Genomic DNA, 8,798 nt, shown 5'->3' with positions numbered 1-8,798 from the left:
AATCGAAACAAAATCTCTGCTGAGAAACATTGCGAAACAGTTTCGTTACATTTGGGATAAATATGTTTCGTCACATAAACCGTTTTTTGTTTAGAAACATTTTACCAAAATATAGTTTATAACTTATGTAGCGAAACCACAACAATAAAAATTCTTGTGTCACAAATTTTTCAAAACTTTTAAGAAACAGATGTGGCTCACATTTACAGATTTTGTACTATTTTTGTGCCTGAAAAGTTTCCATAATGCTGCAACCTTACTTTATTGTTTTGATTTTGTTCTGCAGTTTTTGCGTTTAAACGACCTTTTCAGAACCATATAGAAATAAAAATAAAAATATATATTTCAAACCAAAATGTTTTGTAGCAACATACAATGATATAATAGAAGGGGCATTACAGATATGAAAGTACCTTATTAAATTAAAGAATGAATTTGCTTTTTCCAGACATTTTTTGTACGAAAAACTTAAAAACAAACATAAAAATTACGGCCGAGGTCGACATTGTCGATGGTTGTTTTTATTTTGAAATACACACACAGACCTATACCATTTTAGTTTGGTATTTTGTTTCTTCACATTTAGAAACAGTGGCTGCTGAAAACGGAAACATCTTGGACACAAATTGCAGAAAATGTTTCAAAACATTTCCTCTAAACGTTTTGATTCCGCATCGAAATATTTCAAGAAACGGCTATAGTCTGTCCAAGGAGAAGATCCTTGACAGTGATTGATGTGTCTGTCATTTTAATTTCAAAGTAGTTTATTTTATTTTACAAAGAAATAAGTTGGTACAACTGGAACGCATAGCAGCAGTGGGATTCTGTAAACTCCGTAGCAAGAAATTTCCTGTCTAGCCTATGCTATTTGTATACGATTGCTGAGTCACTAGACAAGAGAAGTGTTTACAGAATCGGGCCTCAGGAAATAATTAAAATTTGATTGACAATATGACAAGTGATTACTTCAAAATATTGTAAAAAAAACTGTATAAAACTGAAAAAATGTAATCGAGTTATTTTATTTAATAAAAACGGTATGTGTTAATACAAAACAAACAAGAACAAGACACAACATACCAAAAACATATAAAAAAGAAATTATTTACTTTCAAGCTTTATGAAACTACCCGCATTTTGTAATATTCCACAGGAATAAATAAAACAACATAGGTAAATAAAACAAACTATTTTATTAATAATAACACCTACCAAATTTTATACCTTAAAGGTTGATTAATTAACTTTAATCTTCATTTTTTTAAACCAGTACCTTTTGACATTATTTTTCTGCAGTACTAAAATCCATTATTTACCTATCGTGTGATGTCGATATTTTACAGCTACTCCAGTTTTTAGTATGTGTTTAGTTTGATCCTTCTACCATATACGAGATGCACTTATCTACGACAAAATGGTATACAAACTTTATCGATGGCAACTTCATTGGTGTATAAGACTTTCTGCCTGGGCAGCGAGTATTAACCAGAAACTGTGCTCTGGGTCTACAGTTAATTTTCACTCGATTTTTCCTCCACTTGACTTCAAAAGACACAAAACACACGTAATAATACGAATCAAAATGCATCATCTTCCAAAACGCAAGGTATTTAACAAAAGTTGACACAAAATTATAACCTATAATTTGCCAAGACTTTGACAAGCGTCAAAAATCTAAAGGCGAGTTCATACGCATCGGCGTCCGTTTGTCGTTCATCATTCCGTCAAACCAATAAAATTGAAATACGATCTGTCATTTTTTAAATAAACCAATAAAACTGGTTAAAAACAACAAGACACGACGTATGACGGATTTATATTTAAACCCATCCATAGATAACTTAAAAATTATTAGAAACTTTTTTTAGTAAAATAAATAGATTGGTATGGGACGTCATCTGCTTTTCTTCTGTCATCGTCTGCCGAAATCTTACCTGAGAAAAAAAACAGAGTATAATAAAGCCATATAAAATATGTAGGTTTCAAAAATGTTTTGCATTTGTGGCACACCGTTTCCATTTCGTATCAAGAAACAGAGACACGATTATTGCTACTTGGGTCGTATGACTAAAGACGTATTATTTCTAAAGCCCCAAACTCATTTTACATTTTTAAATTTCTGTCCATTTTCAGTGTTACACCAAGCGTTAAAATTTCATTAACAGGCAGGAAACTCTCAATAAGAAAAGCAAGTGGTTACCCAGAGATGCACTACATGCGAGATGGCGAGTGATTGATGTACACTTAACCCAGATTGGCAAAGGAAAACAAGGTCAGGTGCGATAATAAAAGCGAAGAATTAAAGGCAGGGTCGGTTCGAAATAACTCAATAGAGGCGATGGTACTTAACCACCTTAATCAAATACGAAATTAATGGTTCTTGTCTTCGAGAATGTTTGAATAAAACGTTTGGTTAGGTGCTCACGGCTCTCGATGCAGTTTGCCAACATACATTGAATAAGATAAGCAGGTTGCTTAATCGATATGTCTATTAGTATTAGCTTGTTAGTTATTTGCTGAAGGAAGTGAGGGCATCGGAAACGCTTTTAAAATTAAGTCATCTAGTATATTAATATCAAGTGTTTATATATCAAACACTTTAATTAAGAACAGTAAATCAATACGACATTCAATAGAGCTTCCTACTTTGTTATTATTGTAATAACTATTTACGTATATTTGATACCAACTAAACTTTTAGTTACGTAATCGAGGGCGCGATTTTTAAATCCATTGTTGCCAACCATGGGCATATTCGGCACCATGGGCATATCCTGACTAACTGGAATTTAAATTTCGCGCTGGGGATGCAGGTGGTAGCTCTGCTGTAAAAAATGTCAAGTTGTCACATTTAATTATTTATTTCCTGACATTGTCATTCGTTTTGGCACTTTAGTTTTGTATTACGAGTTTTTGGTTTAAATAAATAGTGTTGTGATATTTTAAGCTAAAAATGTTTACTAGCAAGCCTTGCTGTCGAACATTGTTCTTTTTAGAACCTCTTTTAGTGCGAAGTGTACAAGATAGCTTAATAGCCGTAAAAAACTCATCGCAACTTTATTAGAATATTTTGAACGGGAAAGCGGTAGTAATGGCCTTTTATGTCCCTTAAGTGCTGTTAAGAAGGTGAGTTTTGATGATATAAATAATAACTGTTTATACAGGGTTGTTCACCACATACGACGCGGAGTATTGTAGCTAAACGATTAGATTTTTACAAATTGTAAGTTTTGGGTTCGTTGAAGGACTATTAGAGCTACAATTTAAAAATATTTTTACAAGATACAGAGTCCCAAATAAATAAAAAATATCAAAGTTGTATTTTTTTAAATGGAACACTCTGTATATTATTACATTTTTAGTTTCTACGATTAAAATAAAGGTAAATTTGATAAAGGTTTATTACTCTTAAACCTTACCGTTTTTGAAATATTTTCAATTTTGTGAAATTGCAGTCAAAATTTTAAGGCTTCATTTCTGCCAGGGTATCAAAGTTTTTAATACTAAATATTTACTGAAGTTTATTTATCGATCAGTTATTGTGCTGCAATAATAAAAATTGTACTACCTTATACAGAGTGTCCAAAATTTTATTTTAAATAATTAATATCTTTAAACGGCAATAACTTGTTTAATTTAAATGGAACACCCTGTATGTTTTATGAGAATCAGATACATAATTTAATTATCTATCAAATTGTATTATACCATTTTTTAGCTATCTCTTCAAGTTTCCGTAGAAAATGCATTTTCTTGTAATTTAAAACTCATTTATCATATCATACCCATGGAATACTGACATTTTAGATTTTTATTTTTAAAGATGTACCAAATTTTTAAAGAGTACAGATACTAATATTGTCGATATAGTTTGTTTGTTTCATTAAAAATTAAAAAGAAACTGTTTAAATATTTGTTAAAGAGGACCAATTAATATGATTCCAGTATTCAAACTAGATTAATTGACTGTTTGCGTTGATTAATAATAATTACTCCAAATACTAAAAAACTGAATTTTGTATGTGTATTAGACAGTGTGGTAAAAAGTAACACCTTAAAAATGATATTTCATTTTTTGACAAATGCTTATTTATAACAACAGAGATATTCATTTTCATAACTTATTATTATATTGATTTCTGATTCAAATCCACATTTATTTAGAATAATTTATTAACGAACATAATTAAGTATGTAATTAATTAGTATTTGAGCGGAAATAATAGTGGTATATTTAATTAATGGTATACTCTTTTATAAGGATTTAAATAGTTTTCTTTTTGCATATAAATGGGCTAGTAATATTTTCATTTTGCTAAAAACGATAATATTACTAGCCTGTACATCTTGTACCTTTGTTGCTTTAAAAACAATCTAAACTGTCAATAGTCCATGGGTATATTGATAAATGAGGTCTGAATTATCAGAAAATGCATTTTATACGAAAACTTGAACGGATAGGTAAAAGTGGTACATCGTAATACAATTTGATTGTATCAAAAATTAAATTGTGCATCTGATTCTCCTAAAATATATAGGGCGTTCCATTTAAATTAAACAAGTTATTGCCGTTTAAAGCTAGAAATAATTTAAAATACATTTTTAGACACTTTGTATGAGGTAGTATTATTTTTATTATTACAACCCAATAACTGATCAATAAATAGACTTCAATAAATATTTAGTATTAAAAACTTTGATACCTTTGGTGAAATAAAGCCTTGAAATTTTGACTGCAATTTCACAAAATTGAAAATATTTCAAAAACGGTAAGGTTTAAGTGTGATAAACTTTAATCAAATTTACCTTTATTTTAATCGTAGAAACTAAAAATGTAATAATATACAGGGTGTTCCATTTAAAAAAAATACAACTTTGATATTTTTTTATTTATTTCGGACACTCTGTATCTTGTAAAAATATTTTTAAATTGTAGCTCTAATAGTCCTGCAACGAACCCAAAACTTACAATTTGTAAAAATCTAATCGTTTAGCTACAATACTCCGTGTCGTATGTGGTGAACAACCCTGTATATATTTACTTTGATTAAAAGAAAATACCAGTCCATCTCTGAATCCACTACTACTTCGAACAATGTTAATAACAAGTATGGAAATTTAAAGAAAAAATACTGTGTCATCTCTCATTCATATTCGAAAACTTTTAAATTAGTTTATTGTTGCATACGGATTGATCCAATTTAACATCTCGGTAGGTAAAACATTATTTAAAACGTCAGCTCTATGCCGTGGGTAGAGCCGGGCTAGGGATGTTCATATTTAAAAACTATCGATATTTTGTATATTAATATTTAAAGCAAATTATCGTTATTATTCAGTTTGGCCAGCCCCCCAGAGCTGGTATACCTTAGAAAATTGTAAGAATCATAAAGACATTCTAATATGAGGATCAACGTTCAGTCTTGCAAAAAAGTCAACGAAATGTTCAATGAATTTACTCCGTTGACTTTGTAGTTTTTAGGGTTCCGAGTAAAAACGGGAACCCTATTACTAAGACTTCACTATCCGTTCGTCCGTCCGTCCGTCTGTCACTAAGGTCTATCTAGCGAACCGTTATAGCTAGACAGTTGAAATTTTTACAGATGATGTATCTATGTTGCCGCTATAAGAACAAAAACTAAAAACAGAATTAAATAAATCTTTATAAATAAAAAAGTACTTTCACTAAACATTATCTTTTAAGTAAGACTTTTACATAGAATCTTTCAAGTCCTCGGTGGCCGCGTGGTTAAAGCGTTAGGACTTTCCGCTGCTATGACGTTGGAGCCGTAGTAAGGCAAGTTCGAATCCTAGTCAAGGCGACTTTTTAATAGTTTTTTTTAATTTTGGCGAAATACCCATAGGACTTTTTTGAACATAAATATAGAAAATAAATCGATATTTTGATATATCGATATCTTTACACATTTCTATGCCAGACCGTGTGCCCAAGGAACCGCATTAATAAAGATAACTCAATTAAGATGAGTCTCCTACCATCCATTAGAAAGCAATATTACTTCGCCTACTGCTTCCTCGGAAATTTGCTTTGAATAATAATAAGTTCATGGTAAAGATGAGGAGGAGACAATCAAAAACAATTAGTTCGGCGCTGGTGAAATTTCTTTCGGTTTTGATTAGCCTAGGAAGATGGCTCGTGCCTACGCTATAAATTTAATCGGTTTATTGCGTGTAGGTAATACATGATTTCATTATTATGTGGGTAATTACATAGACGGAATGAGAAAAAATTAATGTATGAAAATGTACAGGGTGGGTCAAACTCGACGCTTTTAAATGGAAACACCCTTTTCTATAGGAGATTGACAAAAACTAATATCGGTGTCTGGAGCCCAATTTTTGTCAAAAACCTGATGGTGAAAACTGCATATCGATATCTGTTACCGTTTCGGAGTTACAAGTTTTTCAAAAATATGCATTTCTAACAAATCGATGTAACTTTTTTGCTATGGAAAATTTTGTATTTTTATGAAAACATTTCCAAAGCACCTTTTTACGTCGAATTTAATGGTTTAAGTATAATTTTTTTAAAATTAATAATTTAAGAATTATCAACAGAAAATTTGATTTTTTATATGGGACACCCTGTATATTTTTAATTTATTGAAAAGAATTTAAAATTACCTTTCCAAAAATATAACCCACTTGATATTTTGCTCGATTCCTCTTCGAGATTATAGTATATATAAAAATTCGCCCGCTTTAAATAAGTAGGCTTTGAACGGCACCGGCGGTAATGCAAAAAAATTCTAGCTGTGAGCATCAGTTAAAACAAAAATAATATTTGCTATGAGAGATGCAGAATTTTATAACAATTTAAACTATATTTAACCAACATCAACACATTTAAACTATGTCTAATAACAATAAAAATAAATAGCAAACCAAGACTTGAGATTTTGCTACAGGTGTCCGACTTATCGACAGTCTTCTGTTATGGACAGACGGGGCAGTTTTGAACATTTCTCGCGGAATTCCTTAACTCAGTAGGGATGAAAAATACCCTCTCATAACTGCTAAGTATTTCTAATTCTTGTCTAGATTATACGAAAGAATAAGGAACCTTTATTCTCCCGCAAATATATCCATAGGATTAGATCCATGGGCACTAAGTCAGGCGGCCTGGACGGTCAACGGCTGGGATCATGGTTAGCTCTTCAATTATTCTTGAAATTGGCTGCAAAAATTTGCTGATAACTTCAGCGTTCAGAGGCGGAGCGTCGTCTTGCTGGGAAAATATGTTTTCGAGTTCCATTAAAGGCATATCATCAATAAGGGGTCCAAAGCCTACTAGTTAAAAGTGGCGAACTTTTAAAAATTCTGTATTTCGTAGGGGATTATAACAAAATATCAAGTGTGCTATATTTTTGGAAAGGTAATTTTAAATTCTTTTCAGTTAATTAAAAATATAGAGGGTGTCCCAAATAAAAAATCAATTTTACTGTTGATAACTCTTAAATTATTAATTTAAAAAAATATATACTTAAACCATTAAATTCTACGTAAAAAGGTGCTTTGGAAATGTTTTCATAGAAATACAAAATTTTCCATATCAAAAAAGTTACAGCGATTTGTTAAAAATGCACATTTTTGAAAAACACCCCGTAACTCCGAAACGGTAACAGATATTGATGTACGGTTTTCACCATCACGTTTTTGATGAAAATTGAGCTCCAGACACCGATATTAGTTTTCGCCTATCTCGTATAGAAAAGGGTGTTTCCATTTAAAAGCGTCGAATTTGAGCCACCCTGTACAAAGATTCTAGAACTTTTAAGAACTATTAAATCTACAGTATGTCCCCGGATTGAATTTACAAGAGGAAAAGCTTTTTTATTATTAACATTTTGAGAAAAATACATTCTTCGTAAAAGTTTTTGCTAGTTCTAAAATGGTTAATCCCGTTTATACTTTTCAAAATTTCCATACCGTTTTAGAGAAAATTGCAAAAAAACATGAAAATAAGCTTGAAATTTTATATGGAAATACAATTTCGATTTCATTCATTGATAGATTGTTATTGACAAAATTTTAATTAATATCATATTTGTAGCTGTTTTAAAATGTTAAAGAAGCACAAAATTTATTTAGTTCAATGCTAAGAAAAGGGAGATAATAGTTATCGGAAAATGTATTACTTTAACAACAGCAAAAATTATGACGTTAATCAAAATTAATAATAACTAGTTGAAGCCTGGCGCATCCGCCATGACATCAGAAAAAACATACTTTTTATTTTTTTTTAATTAAATGAAAAACAAAAAATCCGGCGACGACAGTTTTTAGAAGAGCAAATTAGCTATCTTTTAGTAAAAAAAGCAACTTTCTAGAGCAAGTCGTTCCTTCAGTAGAGACGACACAGATAAACATTAGTATTTTATATATGTAGATTATCTATCAAAGAATGAATAAAATTCAAGCATATATTTTCATGTTTTTTGTAATTTTCTCTAAAACGGTATGGAAATTGAAGTCTAGAGATTAACTTCGCCAAAATTAATATCGATTGTCATTCCCAGCCTTCTTTGAGGCGTTTTTTTTTCGATCATACGCTATACAGGGTGTTTCAAAAAAAATGTGCCATCTCTAGTGAGGAGATTTCTCACGTAAAAATAAGATTTATTTTCCATATCAACATATATCCAATTCTGCTTTGTTTCGTAGCTACAGGGTGCTAAATTCTTAATAATTTTTCGATTTATTATAATTTTCTTCCAAGTACTTTTAGCGTTTCGAATAAATTTTGAGAGTAAAAGTAACTTTAAATGCGACATATT

The sequence above is a fragment of the Sitophilus oryzae genome, unplaced genomic scaffold, assembly GCF_002938485.1.
Source record: "Sitophilus oryzae breed Bouriz unplaced genomic scaffold, Soryzae_2.0 scaffold_213_pilon_pilon, whole genome shotgun sequence".
NCBI classification, from domain to species: Eukaryota; Metazoa; Arthropoda; class Insecta; order Coleoptera; family Curculionidae; genus Sitophilus; species Sitophilus oryzae.
Note: the sequence above shows the minus strand (reverse complement) of the source record.